The sequence below is a fragment of the Onychostoma macrolepis genome, chromosome 04 (assembly GCF_012432095.1).
Source record: "Onychostoma macrolepis isolate SWU-2019 chromosome 04, ASM1243209v1, whole genome shotgun sequence".
Classification (NCBI taxonomy): Eukaryota; Metazoa; Chordata; class Actinopteri; order Cypriniformes; family Cyprinidae; genus Onychostoma; species Onychostoma macrolepis.
This window is the reverse complement of record NC_081158.1, coordinates 27,896,106-27,922,023: the sequence shown is the minus strand read 5'-3', so window position 1 is coordinate 27,922,023 and position 25,918 is coordinate 27,896,106. Positions and strand designations below refer to the sequence as shown.

At 36.0% G+C, this 25,918-nt stretch overlaps 1 pseudogene; it reads right to left on the bottom strand.

Moving 5' to 3' along the window:
- LOC131538531 (deleted in malignant brain tumors 1 protein-like) overlaps positions 1 to 25,918 on the bottom strand; it is a 48,745-nt pseudogene that overhangs the window by 16,678 nt on the left and 6,149 nt on the right.

The window sequence follows — 25,918 nt, the reverse complement described above, 5'->3', positions numbered from 1 at the left end:
GTTGTCTTTATGTGAATGTATCTGAAGGGAACCGACTGTCCTCAGAAACGGCTGATAAAGCAGCGTTTATGAGCTCTGAGCTGCTTTGTGTACAGCGTTTCCGGGGAAACCGCAATATTTCAGCGCTCCTAAAGCGCCACCTCGTGGCAGAGAATGAATTTGCATTTCCAATAAGCCTTTCTTACTGTTTATGGTCAGATCAATGCAGATATCAACTCATGTTTTTACGCAACAAACACATAGAGTTGTAAATGAGAAAGAAGTTGATGTGCCTTCTAAAAATCTAAACAATTAAGACAGTAATATTTATACGTTTTAAATTAACAATTTATATGTTTGATTGATCCCTTTTCATAAAAACGGCCTATAGCCTGAAACGCTGTTGTATAAGATTTTTGTTTTTGTGGAAACCTGTATCTGAACTGTAAATCATGTAATTTTATGGCTCAAAACTGTATGTTACCATAGACATTGTCCAACCCCGCTCATTCTGTGTTCATTTTACTTGTGCAGCTCTTAAAATGGGTCATAAATTAAATATATTTTTAAAAAATTCTGCAGATACCCTGTAAATAGTGAAATACAATTCCTTCCTTCATATTTGTTGATATTTGTGTATTGAAAATATTTTTGATTGACATTTAAACTCCTATCTGATTTTCTATATTAAATAAATAAATAAATAAATAAAAGAAAAGAAAAGAGTAAATTTTTAATTCGGGCTAGTTAATTAATGTTCAGGCTACCAAAATCTGAAGAGTACCTGCCCGAAGGGCTACCAGGGATTTTGAAATTTTGCGAGCCCTGGTGTGAATGAGTCATTGGCATTTACCAGATTACGACCAGATCTTGAGTCAACACCCATTCCTGAAGCAGAAGTCACTTACTTTGTAGATGGATCTAGCTTTAGATACCATGAAGGAAATCATACAGGATATTCAGTAGTGAAGAAGGACAAAAAATAATTTGTACCAGTAATATCACAGCATTGTGTACAACCTTGTTCTGCTCAATTAGCTGAATTAAAAGCTCATACAGCTGCATGTCAGTTAGCACAAGGACAAACTGCTAACATTTTCACTGATTCAGCATATGCTCATGGTGTATGTCACCTGTTTGGTGCCGTGTGGAAACAAAGAGGTTTCAAAAAGAGTGATGGGACTCCCATCCAACATGGTGAGCAAATAGGGCAATTAATTTCTGCTATGATGGTACCGAAAAGATTAGCAATAATCAAATGTCAAGCACACAAAAAAGGAAATGATTATGTCATTAAAGGAAACAATGCAGCAGATTTACAGGCAAAAAAGGCTTCAGGATGTCAAATAGCAGTATTAGCACTTGTAGTACTTATAGAACCTCAACCTCAATTGGATGATATAATTCGAATTCAGCAACAAGCAGGCCCCTACGAACAAACTATGTGGCATCAAAGGGGGGCCAAAAAAGACTCACAAGAGATTTGGCGTACACATGAAGGACACATAGTTGCACCAACTTCACTTTTGAATATTCTTATCGCAGATGTGCATGGTTTTGACCATTGCGCAAGGGGGGAAGTAGTAAGAAAAATTAAAAAGCAAGGATATTGGTCTCCTTATTTGTATGCAACGGTAGATGAATTCTTGTCTACATGTGAAATTTGTGCAAAGTACAATGTGAGAAAAGGGATAACGACACCAATAGGGCATATACCAGTGCCTGAAGGGCCCTTTAAACATCTGGTCATGGACTACGTGGACATGATAAAGCGAGTACGAGGTAAAAGATACATGCTGGTGATTGTTGACAAGATTTAGCAAATGGGTGGAGGCAGTACCGTCAGCAGATCTAGGAGCAGGGACAGTAATCAAATTTCTAACAAGAGAAGTAATTCCTAGATTTGGGATACCATCAGAGATAAGTTCAGATAACGGTTCGGCATTCATACAAAAAACTGTAAAACAAGTGTCGCAACAATTAAGAATAAAACAAAGACTTGGTTGCATTTACCATCCTCAAAGTCAAGGACAGGTAGAGAAAATGAGTGGAATTATCAAGGCCAAAATAAACAAAATATGTGAAAGTACTAAACTTAATTGGATTGATGCTTTACCTCTAGCACTAATGAGCTATCGCATGCAAACTAACCAAACCACGCACTTAACACAGCACGAAATGCTTACGGGTCGACCCATGCCTGTGCCATATTGTAGAGGTCCCTACAAAGGACCGCCTCTAGAGCAGTTACAAATGGAACTTCGTTCATATATGAAGAAACTAACTGCCATACATAAAGCTATCTATTCACAGGAAAAAAGAAAACAGCCCAGCGAGGAAACGGAGACAACGTGTCCAGTTGTTCCAGGTGACCAAGAATATCTGAGGGTGTTCCGGAGAAAATGGAATGAGCCGAGGAGAGAGGGCCCATACACAGTGGTGAGAGCAACTCAGCACAACGTGGTTACATCTAAACCACTGCATGAGAGTTCCCAAGAAAAAGACGGAAAGGGAGGAAAACCGACAGACAGACTGTGCAGCAGAACGTGACAAGGAGGAACCTGAAACAAGTGCAAACAAACGATAGCACAGAAAATGATTCACAAGGAGCTCCAGTCTTCCTGTCAGAGGAACAGGAAAGGGAAGAGGACAAATCCGATAATGTGTCTGAAGATCATCTTATGCCTAATGTACCTAATAATGCAACTCCAAACTCAACCAATAGAAAGCAACCAGACTTCCCTTCAATTAACTTTTAAACCTTTGGATAACAGTGGTAAAGATATCAACTCGACAGAGCTAATGTTAATCAAAAATCACATAGACACAGATTATGAGATGCAGGGGGATGAAGAAGTTAGTCAAAATGATGAATTATGGGAAACAGCTCAAAATAATGAATGGTATCAATGGGCAGCTTTTACTGCAAGAGAAACAAAGAAAGAAAATTGCTTGCTATGCTCCAAATCTCCGTTAAACAAAGTAATAGCCGTACCAAATCCATATGGCTACCAATAATGTGCCGAATTTGGGAGAAACTTTTGTCATTTGACAGATTTCACTAGACCATATTGTATTGCTGAATGTCTAGGATTTTTAGGAAATCCTAAATTAACAAATCATTTTTTTAGACCACTCTGGGGATCTTGGTGTCAATATTGGGACATCGGCCAATATATAAAAATTGAAAAAAGGAAAGTAGAGATTCCAAAATGGTATGGCGTAGATTATAAACAAGAATATGAGTGCTTTCATAAACCGAAAGGAACACAAGATGTAGGCAAGTTCAAGGGCAAATGTGCTATAGTTTGGTATATAGATAAGAAAAATTCTTGGAAGTCTGGACTACCTGTTAGAGCTCCAGAACTTTTAGCACTTGGAAAAAAGAAAAGGAATAAAATAACACCTCAAGAATGTGAAAATCAAACTATTGCCTTGCCTTCTATAGAAATTTATGAAGACCAATCACTAATAATAGCAGATTTCTTTTGGATCTGTGGAGGTGAGACATTGTTGCCTTCTTTACCGGTAGGATGGAAAGGTATGTGCGTAAGAGTAAGATTACTTCAAGAACTTAACATGGCACAATGGGGAACAGAACAAAGCGAAAGCAAGGAAGACAACAGAATCAAAAGAGGTTATGAGCCGGACCCCAAGGTATATTTAGATGCAATTGGACAACCGAGAGGGATTCCTAACAAATTTAAGGCAAGAGATGAAGTGAAAGCAGGTTTTGAATCAATATTTGTTTGGATCACGCCTAACAAAAATGTAGAGTGGATTAATTACATTTATTATAACCAACAAAGATTCATTAATTACACTGATGATGCGTTGACCCTATTAGGAGAACAAGTGCACGCGACAAGTAGAATGACATGGCAAAACAGACAGGCCCTGAATTGGCTTTTAGCTGATAAGGGAGGAGTCTGTATCATGTTTGGAGATCAATGTTGCACTTTCATACCCAATAATACTGCCCCTGGAGGAGCTTTTAGTGAAGTGATGATTAAAATAAAAAAATTAAGAGCTAAAGTTACAGCAAATGCAGGAAGGGACCAATGGATATGGGATTGGTTTGATTTTAAATTTGGAGCATGGGGAGCATGGTTTGCTAAACTGGGAATGTTTTTAGGAGCTGCTATATTAATGGGAGGATTATTATTTTGTTGTGTATTACCAGTACTGAGAACATTGGTCGTCAATGCTACTGTTAAACAAATGGAAATGATAAAAGTCCCGAACAACCAACGAATAATCACAGAAAGGAACTTGGATGAGTATTATGAAGGATTGCTAAACAAGCTGATCTCAAATGAACAAACTTTGGAGGACAGTTCCAGCGACTCTGATGACTATGAAGAAGAGGTGTAAAGAAGAGCCAAATCCTGGGTGTAAGAACTAGCACAACCTATGCCCATGGATGGCCCTCTACGATGCGCAAGGTATCTGGGCTAAAGATCAACGGATCCGAACTATTTTTCTTAGAATATTCGATGTATTATATTTTGAATGTATTTTTATGTTTTAATATACATAACTGTGACAACCACAGGCAAGCGCTGAACCAAATGCACGCTCATGCTTATAACATTGTTTTCTATATGATAAAAAGGGAAAGGAGACAGAATCTTTTACTCTCTCTTAGTCAAGTGAAGAGAGAGACGTTTGGTTCTGATTCTCCTCCAGAGTGCTGCTGCATCATCTAGTCATTGATGATAAGACTGTGTGACTTATTTAGTCACTAAATAGTGTTAACGGAAAGGACTGAATTATGAAGTAGCACTCTGGGTAGACATAAGCAATTGTGAGACTTAATAAAGTCTCAAAGGGAGGAATGAAGAAGATTTTTATTGTTAATGATCTGAATTAATCAAGTATAATCAAGGTGAATCTTGCCATTTATATATCCTTTTTTAATCCTCTATTATGTTCTAAAGGCCTCTGTGTTAAAAGTGCCTATGTGGCTAAAAGGTATAAACAGGAAACATCTGGAAAAATATAGGGGAGCTTTTTCCTTTACCATAACAAGTCTAGGAAGTCTCAGCTCCCAAGGAAGAGATAGGTTTGCAAACGCAAGCGAAATGTAGAAGGGTATGCATGAGAGGGGCTTCTAATGTATAGGAAACCCGCCTTAAAAAACTGGTGTATATATACCAAAGTCCAGAGACAATCGGGAGACTCTTCTGTAGAAGGGATCTCGGCTTTGTTCTTGCTATATAGATAATAAAGTCTTTTCTTCTGGCATCAAACTTCAAGACTGTGCGTAATTCTTCAGAGGAAGACGGGAGACACTACATTAGCACCAACTAATCGCACTGTTTCTGAAGGTAAAAGGGCACGAGAAAGATAAAGGGATGCAAAAAATATTTTTTGTACAATATTACTCAATGGTTTTATGTCAATACTCAAAGTTCATGTCGTTCACATACCAGCACATACAACGCTCACATCACTGTCATGGGAACAATTGTGTGAAAGTGACATTGGACATAGAGCAAACTGATACTCATCTCCACTGCACTGAATGTCTTGTGTCCACATCTGAGTGTCTCCTTTGCCAAAATCAGCTGCTCCCAGCACCTGTACAGGAGCCCCACAGTCCAGCTCTCTACACACAACCTCTGCATCCTGCTGGTCAAAGACAGCATCACACACTGTGTACCATGTGTTACCATGAGGCACCTCTAATTTTCCAGAGCAGAGAGAACCTCCAACAAGCCTGATGCCTGAAATTACAATGATAAACCATTCAAAATATCACAACATAAAACATGAAAAAAATAAAATAAAATCCACAATATAAAATGTGATTATGTTAGTTTATATATTATACTATTGGAGACCATGGAGTGTTTGCTTTAACATTTGTAAGTCAGTTGTTTCCCCACGCAAAATTAAATTTGCCACAAATTAGAGTCGTTTTGAAATTTACACATAGTGTGGTCAGTGCTGGTCCTACTCGATTTGGCACTGTAGGTGGTTGAGTATTTGTTCACCCAAAATGAAAGTTTAGGTATATTTAATTTAGCATCAAATGCTAAAGGGTGTCCAATCCTGCTCCCGAAGGGCCAATATCCTTAGGAGTTTAGCTACAACCAGCTCCAACACACATGCTTGGAAGTTTCTAGTGAGTCTGAAGACCTTGATTACTTTGGTAAGGTGTGTTTAATTAGTGCTGGGGCTAAACTCTGCAGGACAGCAGCCCTCCAGGAACAGGTCTGGACACCCTGATCTAGGTGAATGTTTTTAAAATTTAGAGTAAATGTTATATATGAAATTAAACAAGAGTGTCTACACACATGTACTGTCATGAAAAAAAATAAACCAACAATTTTATATTAAACAATGAGATCACATGAGATCACAGCAATAGAAAAACACAACCATCCAACCAAAAGACTATTGCAGCTTCCATTTCATGCTGATTTTAATGGTTTAAACATACATGTTTTTAAATGTAGTAAATAATGATTTGTTTGACAATGAAATCTTGAGAGAAAATCAACACACCTGAACAGATAATGCCAACATCTTCTTTATGTCTACAGTCATGGTCACCCATTTTTGTTTTTGAGCAGTTGAATATTGAGGACTCTGATCCACTACATATCATCCATCCAGATTTCTCCTGATCCTGGTCCAAAGTGAGCAGCACGCATTGTGTTTGAAGTATCACCGCAGCCCAGCTCTCTACACACTACTGCAGTGTTTGTCAAATCCCAAAAATCATCACACACTGTTCCCCATTCTCCATTATAATAAACCTCCACCCTACCAGCACAGGAATTACTACCACCGACCAGCCTCACATTACCTGTAGACAAGATATAGAAAGATAAAACATATCTGAGAAAAGACAAAAATAATCAGCAAAAGAGAGAGGAACAGAGAAAATGACCATGAGAGAAAGAAATTTGCTTTTACATTAATACAAATATTCTAATATTATATTATGACCAATTCATAACACAAACACAGTCACTAATTATAAAATAACTAACACATAACAATCCTGAGTGTGTACACTTCAATAAAGTCAACCGAATAAACAACTCGACTAATTTTGTGTCAGTACTAAACATACCTAAAGGTAATTAAAAATGGAAGCATATGGGTAGCAAAATTCAATTTGAAATATGCAAAATGGCAATGCATCGCAATTTCTGCAATACATAAAATGGCAATGTAGTTCTGTATTTTAATTTACATTTTGCCATACATGTGTCCAAAATTTAGTGCAAAATGAAAATTCAGTTATATAATTTACATTTGCCATTTTCTACACTAGTTTTAATATGCAAATTAAAAACATACTTTATAAGTTGCAAAATTAAAACGAAAATGTATTACACAAATTGATTAGATATGTATAATATGTCAAAGCAAAAACTATTGCAAAATTATCATTTAAATGCTGTTTTTACTAAATGCATTTAGACTTAGAGGTAGGACACTTGGGATTGCATTTCCATCATAATACGGCATGATAATTGTAGCAAAATGCAGTGAGAATTTGAGGGTGCATTCTGAGCCAAAGATGCAGCAAAAGGGTAGCAAAAAACTCTGGTACTTCACTGATCACCGATGGTCATTTGGGCTTATATTTAGGATGTCTTTGATTGTCACCGCGATTATGCTTTATAAGGTAAGATCATACATTTGGCTTCAGGGTTTGTGTAATGTCTTACTGAAATACAAACAAAAATTTGTCAGATTTTTTTTTTTTATTATTATTATTTTTATTGCTATAACAAGGCCAAAAAAAATAAATAAACGATACAACAAAATCTCACAAGGCAACAGTTTTAATACAAAAATGTGGAAAACCTGAGATTTGACATCAATAACAATATCACTCAAACTTTGTTGAACCGAGGCAGTGGTTGTGGTCACCTTCTTTGTTTGATTCCTCCTCCACATCATCATAATCTGTTATTAAAAACAAAATTTTAAATCGTCAAATACTGTAAATGGATAAATATTTTAAGTCTAAACAACTGAAAAAATATTAAAAATAATAAAATATAAATAAAGATGTTAATATATTGAGAAAAGAATTAGAGAACTCCCTCCGATCAAAAATGACATAAAAACATATCAGTTTGTTTGTTTGTTTGTTTGACTGAATTACACAGAATAAATGTCTGATACTCATGTAAACATGCAAAGTGTGATTAAAAAAATAAAAATGTATATATATATATATATATATATATATATATATATATATATATACTGTATATAGGCCTAGTTCTGTGCATCTCACTTGTTACACCTTGAGAGCTTGGTTATTAATGATGACATCATCATAATTCTCTGGTGTGTCTACTATTTATGAAAATTATGCAAAATTAAATATGATAAAAAAGACAGTAATTTAAAAAAGTAAAACACCTTTTTTGATATCAGTTCTGGCTGCTCGTCATGACATCATCATAGCTCTCAGGTGTGTCTTCTACAAATTCACACATTCATCACAGACACACACATTCATTACAAGTTTGAAATATCTGTCTTAAATATACTGTAATATTTTAATTTAAGTGTATTATAGTTCTGGGCTGTATGAAGGCGTGATGAGGCGGACCCACATGCATATAAGGTTAATTAATAAAATGGAATAAAAGCAAATGCAGGTAAACAAGGATAAACAGAGCTGGAGCAAACTAGGAATACAAGACAAGGACATCTCTAGAGTGACAACAACTGACACTGAACAAAGGAAACACAGGGGTATATATACACAAGTTAACCAGGGCTGACAAGGGACAGGTGTAGGTGATTAGTTGCTATGGAGATTAACAAGGCAGCAAAGCAAACAGGAACACATGCTGTGTTCGATTTGTCATCAGAGGTAGGAAATTCAGAGCTTGTGTCGGGTTTTCTAAATGGAACGCTCACACAGGTCAGAGTTCCTTCTCGGAAACTCGGTCCACCTCACTCAACCCCAAGTTGAGAATTTAAGATGGCTGCTTATAGTTATTCATTAAAGATGGAACAGTATTCTAAAGTGTTACCCAGAACTGCACAGTCATCATCACACACTGTTCCCCACTGACCATCATGATGAACCTCCACTCAGCAGCACAGAGATACTGCCACCCACCGACCTCACTTTGACTGTATATACAAATAGTGTTTTTAAGTCCATATATTTATAGGTAAATTAAGCTCTCATCATCTTGAAAATAAAGCTTCATGTCTTTAAAGTCTGTACACAGTCAGCATTATTTCTCTGAATGAGTTGTGTGTGTATTTTATTTCCTGATTGAGCAACATCTATTTCAGACTCTTCAAGACTGCTCAAATTATATGGCACTTTACTGATTCCATAGAGAGAAAATGTATATCTTGAGTTAAATTTAACCAATGTTTAAATCATTAACTGCTTCAAAATGCATGGTTAATGAAATCATTGTTGAAACATTTGCAGTAATCCTACTGTACTAATAAAAAAAACAATATTACAACACAACATAAATTACACTGTTAGACATTTCTGTAATTTCCACAGTTATTTACTGTATATCACCCAGTGTAATACTGCAAATTCCCTTTACAGTAAATAACTGTAAATCTCTTTGCATCATGGGCATTTTCTGTGACGTCAGACCCCACATACAGAGACTTACTGTATTTTTTAAATTTGCTGTATACTACTGTATTTGCTGTAACGGCCTCTTTGGCACCGTTCTATTGAGGTCGTTTTATTTTCCTCATTTCTTACATTTGGATTGACACAATTTGCCCTACACCGTGTCTATAACGCCGCAACAGCTTGGGACTGACTACACTGGATGTGTTACATCACTTGTAATGATTGGAAAAATCCATTTGTACTTCATGTCAGAAATCTTGGAGTACATCTGTACGTCAGAAATATACTGGGGCATCAGTTTACTGTCCGCATTCACTGTAGATAGTATATATAATGGGTTCTATATTATTGTCTGTTGTCGAGTTGCGCCACTCGCGTCCGAGGAAGACATGGAAGCAGCGGGCAGCGCGGTGGGTTTTTCCCGGGGATGAACCTGCGAGAGTGGAAGAGCTCCGGAGAACAACTACGCTGTGTGTCGATGCACCTTACGAGAGAATAAGACCAGCAAGCAAGGTAAAAATATATGTACGTTTGAATGCAAACCATTTTTTCATAATGTAACAGTTGGACTACTTGTTGCAGAAAACTCAGTATGTGATTTGTTATTGATATTTATGGCCATATTTACATTATTCATATTTTTTATTGAAACATGTCAAAAATAAATATAGCAGGATAGTACGAACAGATCTGTCACTTCATTTATCCAGATTCCACCACAGTGGGAGGGGGTTGGATGGGGATAGGTGGGCTGGTCTTGAGCATTACACTCCCGGGCTGAAAATGGATCCCACTCCGGCCCTGCAGATAGCTATGTATTCTTTGGCTGTTTGTCTTTTTTCCCCATTATGTTTCTGTTGCCTAAAGATTTTTTGTGAGGATGAATCCAGAGGACACAACATAATGCACTGCAAAACGTCCTAAGACAGGATAAATGGTGAAGATGCACTGGCCCAGCATTGGAAGACTATATTTTTAAGAGTTATACATGCAATGTTTTAAATAAAGAATTTTATATTTTGTAATTATTGTGTCTGTTTTAATTGAATGCCAGTAGTACCTATGCAGAGTAAAAAATAAAATGAATTATATATTAAAAATGATAAAATCTAATGAAATCTATATTAAAATGAATGAATTACAGTAGTATACTGATGAATTGGATTTTATTTACAGTAATTTACTATAAAACAGTACAGTGTTCAACTGTAAATCAAATACAGTTTGCTACTGTAAACCTTAATTACAGTAACTTACTGGCAACAGTGTTGCCAGTAAATTACTGTAAAAACCCTTTGAAATGTCTAACAGTGTACATAAGCACAGTGAATAACTGTACACCATACATATTACAAAGCATACATCTTTATTCAGATTTCAGAATGAGCACTTTGACATTTGTAATACACGTTGAAATCTTTTGTCCATCCACTGATCAAATGTCCACTACTGTAATGAATATGAATGCAATTTTTTAACAAGCAGGGGAAATTCCTGACAAACAACCATATTTTAGGACGCTTGCACTGTAATAATGTACAGTGAGACTTCAGATATAAAAATTCTGACTTGTTAGGTGACTTTTCTCATTAAAATCGTATGATTTCCTATTAATTCAGTAGAATGTGTGGGAATACTATGGCAAAGCAATATGGCGGTGTGGTGGCCTCACTTTTTATGACGTCATAAGCAAGTATGTATGTTGTGTGTTTCTGACGATCAAAAACCACCACTGCAGGACATAAAGTGAACAACATGCTTTTCTGCTCAGTTAAAAGAGATTATATTCATATAAAAGGAAAGACTATTGTTCATGTCTGCTGTTTGTAAACTTATAGAGTACATTTTAACATCCTTTAGCAAAATATTAAAAATGAACCATCAGTGTGTACATTAAAAATAAATTATATTTTTGTAAGTTGAAAATACTGTAATACGTTAATGATGGGTGGTGAACGATCTGAACTCAACACAATTATGTTCTTAAAAATTAACTGAATGTCTAAAAATTTTTTTTTTTTTTTTTGTTCTCTCAAATTTCTAAAGCTACATGACAGAGAGGATTTGTAAAAGTGTCTGAAAAAGTCAAAAACATTTTGAAAAGGTCATGAAAGCAAAGCATTTTTTTTCTGTCAAAAATTGCAATTGCTTATTTCAATACAGAATGTAACAAAAAATACTGTTGGATTGCAGTTGAAACTTACATAGTAAGATTGCTAAGACTTTAACAGCTTTAGAAGGATTTGAGGCAGTGTGTGTGGTTTGAGTTATTCAGTTCCTGCCTGTTTTCCTGGATCCTCCTCCACATCATCATAGTCTGTTATTGGAAAACAAGAGCCAATTCATGTATCAATACAAACATTAAAATGCATTATAATAAACAATATTAGCAGTAAATTTAAATTAGTTTTCATGACCACAGAAATTGATCATATAATGTGTTAAGATTAAACAAAGGTGTTAATAATGTACCAAACACGTCACTCATATATTCTCTGACATTCTTCACATCATCATACTCCTCCTGAACACCCTCTGATATAAATGTGGCTATTATTAATTACATGAACAGATAGACTATATCAGGGGTATGTAGTCCAGTGGTGTCCAAACCTGCTCCTGGAGGGCCACAGTCCTGCAGAGTTTAGTTCTGACCCCAATTAAACACACCTGGAACAGATAATCAAGGTCTTTAGGGTTACTAGAAACTTCCAGGCAGATGTTGTGGGACAAGATGGAGCTGAACGCTGCAGGACACTGGCTCTACGGGAGCAGGTTTGGACACCACTGGACTACATATTTTATATGGCACTACAATTTGAGGAAAAATAAGAATTAAAAACCCGTTCCAATCCAGAAGGGTGTAAATTGAAACCCACACCTGCTTTATCATTGGAGAACTGTCTTATAATGACGACATCATCATAGGTTTCTGGTAAGTCATCTACAACAAAAATAATGAAAAATGAAATGCATCCAACAATTAAAATACATAGATATTAAAATACATATATATATTTATATTCTTAAAACATGTAGAAATAATGATAAGAACTAAACCTGTAGCATGATGTCTCAGTCCAGCAGTGATTACATCATCATAGTTCTCTGGTGTGATTGGTTGCTCTTCTAAATGAGTTAAAAACAAAGAGAGAACAGACTTTAGTCAAAGCAGCACCATAATTATTTTATTTATAAGTATAAAAATGTATGAATGAATGAATGATTAAACAAACCATATCTAAATTGTGTTGAATGGTGTATATCATTTCTGCTAATTTAACTTAAAGTAAATGTTTTATATGCAATGTTTAAATGCATATGCATACTATATTTAAGTCCTCTAACCTGCAAGAAGCTCATCAGCATCTTCATACCCAGAATGCTGGTCTTGAGAAAGGACACTTCCTGTTATGGAGTAGAAGACACACATTCACAATGACAAATGAGCCAAAACCCCCACTTCCTCTGGATCATTCAACACTAACACTCTAATAATTAAAATAACACACAAGGTCCCACAAATGAATAAATTTGATTTATTCCACTCATCCCTCCAAATGAAGTGATTATCCTGTTGATCACCACAAATCAGACACTATAACACTTACTCACCCCTCTGAGTGAAGTGATTGTGTCTGTGCTGAATCTCCTCATAAACGGCCTCAGTCGCCGTCCTGTGTCTCCTCTTAGAGAGAGCTGTGAGTGTAGACAGACAAACCTGCTGTCAGTTCACAACACATGACTGATCACACACTGAATAAGACACAATATGACAGTCTCTGGATCTCTCCTACCTCTCCTCATCACTCTGTTCTGCTGAATCAGTATAAGCAGTGGCACTAAGAGCAGTAAGAGCACAACTCCCAGTACAATCACAAGCTCTGGGGGGACGGAGAGAGACGCTGCTGGAGGAGTTTGTGGAGGAGAGACTGATGTTGAGCGCACTGGAGGAGAAACTGGAGGAGAAGCTGATGCTGTTGTGGCAGGAGTAGTGGATACTGACAAATCTGACAAATCTGTCAAAACAGACACAAACACATTAACAACCATGCCAGTGCTTGGGCAATTTGGTAACACACTACAATACAGGTGCACAAATATGCATTAAATAATGCTTATCTAATGCACAGATAATGCCATGCCTTTCAACTTCCAGTTGTCTGCTTTAACTAATCATTAGCTAATGATTTGCAAAGGTATCATTATGTTATGACTTTACTTGTTGAGGCACAGAACCATTAACTAATTGGTAAGTATGTCATTATGGATTATGGATTTTGAATTAGTTAGTTAGTCATGTGCCTCAATAAATAAAGTCGTAACATAACGATACCTTTACAAATCATTAACTAATGATTAATTAAAGCAGACAACTGGAAGTTGAAATGCATGCTTCAACCCATTGTGGTAATTAACTTATGAATTTATTTACACTATTAGTTAATATAATATGTTATTAGGGAATTAATACTTTATGACACATTTAACTAATAACAATTTATTGATTACTTAATCTATGAATCATATAGAATCTTCATTTGTTGCTGATGCAGTAATTATTAATAAATGGTTTAGTTCTTCATGAGTTATACATTAACTCATGATTATCTATGCATTAGTTAAGCATGAATTAATACATATTACAGTTTTTTTCTATTGTTAACATCCTTTTGTCCAATCTCTAGTCACATTTTCAAAACTCTAAACACAATTAGCACAACATCTGTCTGTTGTGACCATACAATTAGCACAATTTGTGTTGTTTTCACACAATATGCAGTCAATTACCATGTTTCTAAAATGCTTAAATTTTCTTTTTATACAAGCTTACCCAAAACCAAAATCATGAATCTTTTTAGTCTTATTTACAGATGCTTAAACACAGCATGTCAGAAATGAAGACCTAATGTTCCAAACCTTAAATACAGTATAAAGCTTCCACTACAACAGCAGCTCAAAAGTATTGAAAAAAATCTCTCTATATAAAATATTGCAACAACTGATAAGCATTTTTAAGTAACAGATCACTGAAATATTTAGAAATAGTCAGGTGTTCAAGCTCTTTCCATTACATAAACAACAGAGTAAAAATTTAAAGACCTCTTTGAATTGGTTTTGTGGATGCAGAACAACACAGAATTAGAGAGAGAGAGAAATAAAATAAAATAAAATAAAATAAAAAATATTATAATGCAGATTTTGGAAAGCCATCAACTGCTAGTATTTTGACAGTCACTGTGCTATGATTGACTATGTGTCTCTGTTGGATAGAAACTAGTGCTAATGTTTTGACCGAATGACTCAATTTTGAATCAGGTTTGCTGTGTTTTGATAGAGTTAGTATATGTAGAAAAAGGTATTCAGCAGTTTGAAATGTAGAGTTTGTATTTATTTAACAAAATGTGGATTTGGTCAGAAAATTAACTATTTGGCTAATTGTGTGATGTAGGTGTGTTGCTGTGTTAAGAGTTTAGAAAAAGTAATTTAAGTATTGGTAAACGCTTGCAAGCAATTGAAAAAAACTGTAGTGCCACCGTATTGTAAAGTGTTACCAGTAATTTAAATACACACATTTGATTAGCACTAATATGATAAAATGAATAATATTCCTCAGTGTTTTGCTGTGACCTGCACAGGTGAGTCCAGCGTGCTCTTTGTGGGAGCAGTCAGTGTGGTTTTTCAGGGAGAGAGGACAGTCCCACAGGTGAAGCTCATTCCCTCTGCACTCGACTCTGTTCAGCCACACAACACCTTCACCAGCACCAAAGACTGAATTCCCATCAGCCCTCAGTGCTGCTCCACAACCCAGCTGCCTGCAGACCACCTGAGCATCGCTGATGTCCCACTGATCATCACAGACTGAGCCCCACACAGCGTTATGATACACCTCCAGCCTCCCAGAGCACCGGCCCTCCCCTCCACTCAGTCTGAGAGGAACATGATCTAAAACACACACATCAAACAGAACTGACAAACTTCAGCACAACATTCGCAACAAAGCTCACTAAAACTGAAGCTACAGGTCTTTAAAGTTGTGATAAATTTTTTATTGATACAAAATAATAGTGCACATATAAATAAATTAAGATTAATAAAGAAAATGTAAGAATATTATATTATAGATAATATAATAAACTTACTTGTACACTGTCTCTTGTTAGGAGATGGTGACGTTGAACATGTCAAGCGACTGTGAGGAGACTCGTGAATGTCCTTGTCTGAGATTAAAACATGATAAAATTCAAAACATCAGTGAACAAAATATTAATATTTAAACAAACATGACCACTTTAAACCATCTTAAATATCATCTTACCTGAGCAGGTTATCTTGGCCACTTCATTATTACAGTCATTCTGTCCCCAGGGTGAAGATGGACACTGCCATAAAGTGGAATCATGTCGTCGACATTTTATAAAACCAAGCCAGATATGAGGCTTCAGTCCCTCTGAATAAATGGGTTCACTGCCAGATCTTCCACAGTTCAGCTCTTGACAGATCAGACTCGCTGTGTCTCTGTTCATCTGATTGTAACATACATTACCCCAGGATCCATTGTAGAAAACCTCCACATTCCCTTCACAGCCCTCAGTTAACCTGATCTCTTTAAACTCTAGATAAAATATTAAATTAATTTGTTTTTACTTTTGCAAATTACTTAAACTAATCAACCTACTAAAATTATTCTAAATATTACAAGATTAATATTAGTTTCTTTTTGGATATTGAAAACAGCAGCTGCTGGCCAGTTATTTGCAATGGTTACTAAAATTTGCAAAATCCAACTCAGCTCTCATCCAACCCAATTAATTTCAAATACTGAACGCATATGGTATGGTTTTCACAACAGTATACTCTTTACCTGAGCACACGACTCCTACATCCTCCTTGTGTTGACAGTCATGTTTTCCCCAGCCTGGAGAAGAGCAGCTCCACAGGGACGTCTCATTCCCCTCACACTCCACCTCATCCAGCCATATGGGTCCAGAACCAGGACCAAACCAGGCTGGTACCTGCTGGTTACTGAGGGCCACTCCACACTGCAGCTGTCTGCACACCACATGGGCATCTTTAATATCCCAGGAGTCATCACACACTGTCCCCCATGAGCCGCTGTGAAAAACCTCCAGCCTCCCTGCACAGTCTCCCCCAGAACCCACCAGCCTGATGGACCCGTGACCTGATATTCAGAGAAAGAAAAACACATTATTGATCACGAGCAACTGAAGAATCTGTCCAGATGTTGTTCTTCTCACCAAGGCAGGTGATTGACAGCTGTTGTGTGGAGCTGCAGCTGAGAGTTTGTGGAGAGCTGCAGTTCCCCAGATGAGCTTCACTCCCAGAGCACTGGAAGCCCGTCACACACTCATGACTGTGTTCAGGACTGGATGAAGAGGAGCTGTAGAAGTTCAGCACAGAGCCACAGTCCAGCTGTCTGCAGACCACAGAGGATTCAGTGAGACTCCAGGAGTCCAGCAGAACTCTCCTCCAGACCTGATGGATGAAGACTTCCAGCTCCCCCTCACACTGTCTCTCTCCAGACAACCTCACCAGACCATCATGAAGAGCCAGAGAGGAACCTGAGTGAAAGATGTTACATTTTATTAATATATTGCAACGTAATTTATGTATTTAACTTTCTATTTTTCAATAAAATCCTCTCACTAGAGCAGATGACTCCAACATCTCGTCTGTGAGAACGTTCAGTTCGACTCCATGAAGAGATGGAACATTCTGAGAGTTTTGTTTCATTCCCGTCACAATCAAACACATCAGCCCAGATTTCACCACTTCCCTCTCCAAACCAGTCTGATCCCACAACAGACACAGCAATCCCACAATTCAGCTGTCTACAGAGGACACTGGCAGCTCTCATATCCCAGCATGCATCACACACTGTGCTCCATTTACTGAGATACTGACGTTCAACTCGACCAGAACAGGAGTCTGAACCATTCACCAGCCTGAGATCTGTGTAGCCTGGACAAAGAACACAGTCTTAATGAAACAGAACAGATAACAAGATAGCAGTATAAGTAATTCTACAGTTCTGGTTCACAAGCCACTGTGGCAAGAGGTTTTCCAAAGTTACTAACCACTCAGCATTTTCACTGGCCACAATTTTGTTGTTGGGAAATTACATTTTTTTTTTTTTTTTAAATCTTATTAAAGTTGACCATGGCATGCTAGAATTTGCTTTAGCTAGATTTAAAACTCCTTTAAATGTAAATGTCATGATTCGGTACATAATTCTCTTTTTGCTGGTTCATACACCAGCAATTCTCAACCTGACTTCCAGTTTTCGTTGAACTTTCTTTTCCATATATCAACAGCCTGGTATCTGCAGGATTTTTAAAATCTAAATTAAGGCTTTTTAAGACTTTTTTAAACAGCTGCACAAATAAAATTAATACTGTATGAGTGGGGTAGGGCAATGTAACATATTAAACCATAAATCCACACAGTTTACAGTTTAGATACAGGTTTTCACAAAAAAAACAAAAACAAGAAGTTTTGTAAAATTGTAAACTTCACATTTCAGCCTTTAAAGTTTAAACCATTTTAAAGAAAATGTGTAAGTCAAAAGAATCAAATTATTAATTTAAAACATATACATATACTTAATTGTTTAGATATTTATATTTATAACTGCATATTTGCTGTGCAAAAATATGGGCTGATTTTCGCATTAGATGGGCTGACTGAAAATGCAAATTTAAGAGTTTTTAAGAACCCACAGAAACCAACCAGCTAAGTGGCTTATGATCGTGTTACACGCCTCTACTGCTATACTCCCGCATTGAGTGATTGTTAATGTAAAGCACTGTGCAGTTTTAGTCTATGTAGCAATTGGATTTGTTTAAACATTGTACCAGAACACATCAGTCCCATGTGATTGTCATGAGTGCAGTTCATATTATTTGAAGGTGATGATGGACAGCGTCGAATGGTTGATTCATTTCCTCTGCACTGAATCTCTTGTGTCCACACCTGAGCGTCTCCTTTGTCAAAAGCAGCTGCTCCCAGCACCTGTACAGGAGCCCCACAGTCCAGCTCTCTACACACAACCTCTGCATCCTGCTGGTCAAAGACAGCGTCACACACTGTGTACCATGTGTTCCCACGAAGAACCTCTAGTCTCCCAGAGCACAGGTGAGGTCCATCAGCAAGTCTTGCAAATCGTCCATAGTTTATGGTTTCTGATTATATTTACACAACATAGAAGACCATCTGTCACTAAGATTATGATACAGAAATAAAACAACAGCAAGCCCTTTAATTAAAAATAATGGATATATGATTAAAGTAATAAGTTTAGATTATAAAATAATATACTAATTATCAATAAATTGTTTATGAATTGCTTTGAAATAAAATTACACAAATTATTTACAATTGCATATATGATGCTTATGAATGAAAGTCTAATCAGTGATGAATTAACAGGGTGATGTATGGAGCAGCTCACCTGAGCATCTGACTCCAGCATCTTCACTATGACCACAGTTATGAACACCCCAGCCTCTTGATCTACAGTTCTTCAGTGTGGACTCTGATCCACTACAGGCCACAAAACTCATCCAGATTGGTCCTGATCCTTGTCCAAAGTAAGCACTATACACTGCATTTAAAACCTCTCCACAGTCCAGCTCTCTACACACCACTGCAGCATCAGTCATACCCCAGTTCCAATGACACACTGTTCCCCACTGACCATCATGAAGAACCTCCACTGTACCAGCACAGCGGTTGTTACCACCAACCAACCTCACAGTCTCAAAATCTGTACATGAAAAAGAGAAAGGGATTTAACCACAGCAGTAGAACAGAAGTTGGTAACTATTTCTACATATTTTAAACTGATAAAAACAAATAAAGCTGTACAAGAGTAAATTCAAGAAAACAAATAATACAGTTTAATTTAGTTTTAGCTGTTGTTTAATAACAGTTTTTAACAATTGCTTACACTTTCTGAATCAATAGCTCCTTTGTCTAAAGTCTACACACAAAACCCCAAAAGACAAACAACACTCAAAACAGCACATCTCCTGCAATAGCAAACTTTTTTATTTCAAAACTATTTTAGCTCTTATCAATTGTTTGTGCACGATAACTATACAAAACAAACCATTAAATGATTACTTTTTTTTACATGGCAACTATACACGGATGTGAAACTTGTAAAATGCTACTATGTGCTATGTGATTTGTAATTTGAGTAATTAATGTTGGATTTTAAAATAAAAAATAGGTCTAGATCTGAAGAAAATGTGATTGGTGCTTGCTGTGGAAAAACTGTGTGTGTGTGTGTGAGAGAGAGAGAGAAAGAGAGAGAGAATTTGAATGGCACCTTTATTAAAACACAGTATTTTCAATCACAGAAATAACCTTTCAAAAACACAAACCAAATAATTAAACTTTAAAAAAATATATGTAATTTAAAAAAAAAAAAGCAATCAACAAATCACCATCTTCATTAACTGTACATAGAACCTAATTTATCCCCCAAACGTCTATAATCACTTCTAAACATTTTCTCAATTTATAAGCATGCTCTATCCTAAGACGAGCTGCCACCAGTCCCATAAACATATTCAGCTCATTCAAAGAACTTTGCCCTAACAATTTATGGTAACACTTTATTTTGATGGTCCCTTTTGAACATTCTGTTGTAACTAAGTAATGTTGCAACTACATGTCAACAAACTCTCATAAGAGTATTAGTAGACTGTCTGCTTCATATCTACTAACTCCTTATTGTGTTGGTCTCCCAACAGATATTCTACTGACTATAAGTAACTTTGCAAGAACGTGTCAACTTAATCTAAACCTAACCCTACCAGTCAACTAATACACTACTAACACTCTAATGAGAGTTAGTAGAAATGTAGGTGCAACATTACTTATAGTCAATAGAATGTGTTAAAGGGACCATCAAAATAAAGTGAAACCCAATTTATTTTTCCTAGATTTCCAAATTGCAAGTTTTGCTGTACCAGACAAAAAAATCAGTAGTCAACATATTTTTCCTACTTGCTGAATATTTTGGACCATAAATAAATATTTCAAAAGAGAAAGCTTCACCAGTCCCTGCAAACCATTGGGATAGAAGCATAAATAGATCATTTAACCAAGAACACTGTACAAATAAATGAAAAACTTCTGAACAAAAAGGGCAACCCACCCCTACAGAAGGATTAAGGTGCACCACGTGTATGTTTGCGGCTATGGCCCCATGTACAATCTTCCATTGGAGGTTGCCTGTTCGTTTGTCAATTGGTCGTTTATATAGGGACCGCCAACAGCCTCTATAGGGGAAGAATTAGTTCCTAAGAACTCAGTCCATTTTATTGCTGAAACTCCTCTCAAAAGATGACCATTAGATGCCTTCACACAGGAAATATAAACATCCAACTGAGGGGTTTTTAATGACAAAAGACAGTTTTCATCATCTTCCCACTCCCCCATAGCAATTGTTACCTTTAATGAGGGAAAACACATGAGGAACTCCCTTCCTCCATTGATCAATTTTTGTTGGATCATTTAAGAAAGTTTTATAGTCCACATTCCACCACATTGTACAGTTTGTAGTAGTAAAAAAGAACAAATCAATGTATAATTTACAGTCAAAAACTGTAAACTGATATTCCCAGAATTCCCTGCGTGATACTTCACATTTGAAAGTATTTTGTTTAAATAATCATGTTTTTTTTTAAATAATTTTTGTTATCAGTTATGTACATTTGGGCTTTGTTACATCTTCTGTTGTTTAATGAAAGTTAATTGCATTATTTAAGTATCATGTGTGTTACCATGATGGTGTTTTGTGTTTGCATGAATGACTCTGTGCACCTTCTATATATTAGTATATACTTCTGCTTGTGGCGAAGCTACTTGTGATGATCTTTGATTCTTCATGTGGCTTTCTCTTTTACCACCTGCATTATTATGGTGGTTGTCAGTATGTTAAAGGTACAAAACAGATTTTAATAGCAGTGTGTGTTGTTGAATTTACTGGTTTAAATCCAAATTTTCTTGTTTGTAAATTACAGTTTTACACTGTAAAATATACAGTTTTTGGCTGTAAATGTGTTTACAGTTTTTCTGTATTTTTTACAAAATTATTCTGGCAACCACAGCTGCCAAAACTATTTTGTAAAAACTACAGATTTTTTTTTACAGTGCAGCACAGTGACTGTCACCACCAACTAACCTCACAGTATTGAAGTCTTTACACGAAAGAGAGGGATTTAGTAGAAGTAACACAGCCTAAACTCATCTGTAGAATATTGCAAAGTCGAAGAAAATCTAGACCTCAGAAGCTGTCTATGTCTGTCTGAGATTCTTCTGGAGCATTTTTATCAGATACCTATGAAAATAACACTTTTGAAAATATAGCATTCAATAAATGACTAACAACCTTTTCTTTGCCATTGAAGTGAAATTACTGAACCTAAGCATACACTGTTAGACATTTCTGTAATTTCTGCAGTTATTTACTGTATATCACCAAGTAGGCCTATAATACTGCACATTCCCTTTACAGTAAATAACTGTAATACCCTTTGCATCGTGGGAATTTTCTGTGACGTCAGACCCCACATACAGAGACTTACTCTATTTTTAAAAATTGCTGTATACTACTGTATTTGCTGTAATGGCCTCTTTGGCGCCATTTTATTGAGGTTGTTTTATTTTCCTCATTTCTTACATTTGGATTGACACAATTTGCCCTGCACCTTGTCTATAACGCCGCAACAGCTTGGGACTGACTACACTGGATGTGTTACATAGTTTGTAATGATTGGAAAATCCGTTTGTACTTAGTGTCAGAAACAGCGCAAGCGCTTGGAGTGCATCTGTACGTCAGAAATATACCGGGGCATCACTTTACTGTCCGCATTCACTGTAGATAGTATATAATATTACTATATATACTATATATAATGGGTTATATTGTTTTTTTATCGAGTCGCGGGGATGAACCCGCGAGAGTGGGTAAACTATGTGGGTTCAAACTATGTGGGTTTACTATGGTAAACTGCGCTGTCGTTTCAAACGACTTTTGTCAGCTTATTGAATTAAGTTACCGAATTAAAATTATTTTTAACGAGCAACGCTTATCTCATATTTAACATTAGGTTAACGAATGTGAAATTTTGTTCAGGTGTTATAGTAGTTAATGTTGACCAACTATGGTTTTGAGAGGTTTGTGTATTCTATATGGAGTTTGCCTTTTAAAAGTGTGCCATTTCTACTTCTTGTTTTTCAGAGAAGACACATTTTGGAGCAGCACCTGGGTCTTGCAGATGTTTGTCTTTTTTCCCCATTATGTTTCTGTTGCCTAAAGATTCTTTGTGAGGATAAATCCAGAGGACACAACATAATGCACTGCAAAACGTCCTAAGACAGGAGAAATGGTGAAGATGCACTGTTCCAGCATTGGAAGACTATATTTTTAAGTGTTATACATGCAATGTTTTAAATAAAGAATTTGATATTTTGTAATTATTGTGTGTTTTAACTGAATGCCAGTAGTACCTATGTAGAGTAATAATAAAATTAATTATATATAAAAATAATCAAATCTAATGAAATCTATATTAAAATGAATAAATTACAGTAGTATACTGATGAATTGGATTTTTTTTACAGTAATTTACTGTAAAACAGTACAGTTTGCAACTGTAAATCAAATGCAGTTTGCTACTGTAAAAACCCTTTGAAATGTCTAACAGTGTAGGAGCCTGATAAAAATGCTCATTTAAAAGAAAAAAAGTATCAGATAGACTTAGAGGTTTTTTGCATCTGGTCTTCATATATTCTTATGGTAAAGAGAACATACACACAAATATAAATGTATTATTCTTATCTGGACAGCTAAAGCTGGAGCACAAGCTGAGCACGCCTCTGAACAAGAGAATTTGACAAATCATTGTGTTGTCATTACGCTGGTTGTCGGTATGCATTAATAAATTATAAAATATTACTGATAAAATATAGTCTAATATAGTATCATTTCACCTCTTTACTGTCTATTTTGTACTTACCAGATGTGGTTATAATAATTATAGAGGAGAGTAAAACAAGTGTCAGACATCCCTCCATCTTCTTCTGCTCGTAACACGTCTGTTTGACTGTCAGCACAAGTTTCTCGTCTGCTCCTCAAACACACTGAAGAAACTGGCTCCTGTCAGCCCCCTAAAGAGAGAGAGAGAGACTCACAGCTGCCAATGACACTCACTGTTACCTTATTAGACACAACAGAGGAAATCATCAAACACAATCAGTGACAAATCAGAAAGCAGCATTTTGATTTTCTCCATATATATCAATAAAGTGTCAGCGCTGATGAGCGGGACTCCTCCTCCAGCGTGAAGACACACTTCACTGAGGACAGACTCGTGTCAGTCATAAGTCAGTGTGGAGATAAAGTCACACTAAACTTAAAGCAGATTGATACAGAAACACTGCAGCTTATATTCAGCATCAAACCTGAACCTGAACACAGCAGATACAAGCTCTGATGACTGACTGCTCACTTACAGGAACTTTATTTCACATACCTGTACAAATAGTTGATATTTACTATATAATAAACTGAACATTTTTTAAACTTATTTTTTTTGGGACAACTGTGCATAATTTGAGTGTAGTTTAGCAACACTGCTCTGATGATCTAACAAGAGCACAATAAACCGTATGTTAATACATTTTAAAATTAACGTGACTGATTGAGGGCTATTCAGATAAGATGTATAAATGAACATTAGCTTTTGACCCATTGACTGGTTATTTGTGTTAACGAGCAGTTTAAGTGGCCAGTGAGTGTATACTGTATTAACATAGAGATAACAAAACGTGAATTTGGGTAAGTGGATACTTATCTACAATCAACCAAAACGAAACCTGCAGCTATACTATTGTTTGTCAGCAGTGTAGAAGCTCATAAAGTTTTGTGTATCACTATTATTGTGCTTTCACTGCACTGTAAGATCAGACATTTGACTTGAGGCATTGTGTAATGTCTTATTGAAATACACACAAAATTTTGGCAGATTTTTTTTTATTGCCATTAACAAGGCCAAAAAAACAATCCAACAAAATTCCACAAAGGCAGTTTTAATACAGAAAATTGGGGAAAATATAAAAACCTGAGATTTGATATATCAATAACATTATCACTCAAACTTTGTTCAGATTTGTTGAATGGAGGCAGATGGTGTGATCATTGAGCCAAATGGCTCTCTTCTTTGTTTGACTCCTCCTCCACATCATCATAATCTGTTATTAAAAACACAATCTTAAATCATGTTAAATACTGTTATTGGATAAATATTTTAAATCTAAAAAACTGGAAAAAATTATTTAAATTATCAAAATATATATAAAGATGTTAATATAATGAGAACAATAGGGTTATAGTAACTTACCCAACAGGTTTCTCACGTCTTCACTGACACTCATCACATCATCATACTCCTCCTGAACTCCCTCTGATCAAGAATGACATAAAAACATCTCATATCAGACGTTTCAGTTTATAAGACACTATCTCATTTGAAGGATCCCTTTTCCATTAAGTGACTTGATGACACAGAATGAATGTCTGATACTCATGTAAACATGCAAAGGGCGATAAAAAATGTAGCTCTGTGCATCTCACCTGTTACACCTTCAGAGCTCGGTCTATTAATCATGACATCATCATAATTCTCTTGTATGTGCACTACACATAAAAATATGACTCAAAAATTAAATATAAGACAAAAGAAAAACATAAAGACAGTAATTTAAAATATTATCTGTAACAATAACAAGGAATATTATTTTCAAAATTGATGAAAAGTAAAACACCGTTTTTCATGTCAGATTTCAGTCCGCTCGTCATGACATCATCATAGTTCTCAGGTGTGTCTTCTACAAATTCACACATTCATCACATTCAGAACTAATCTGAAATATCTACCTTAAATATACTGTAATATTTTAATTTAAATGTATGCTGTTGTAATAAGAGAGAGACACCTGTCTCACGATCTGCTTTCAGTCCATCAGTGATGACATCATCATAGTATCCCGGAGTGATTTCCTTCAGCATCTCTTCTGCATCAACACACAATATATGTGGATACAAAAGACAAAATATGTTCTTGTTGCAGATCATGAGACTGAGAATGTATTAAACATTTGGTAATAATCATTGTGATCACACAAAAAGCTCACTGACATTGGTGACATTATCATAATATGCAGTCTTGAACTCTATGGCTAAAAAGGAGAGCAGACTGTTAATATATAAATAAACAGCAGTATTTGAATAGTATTGAGTTA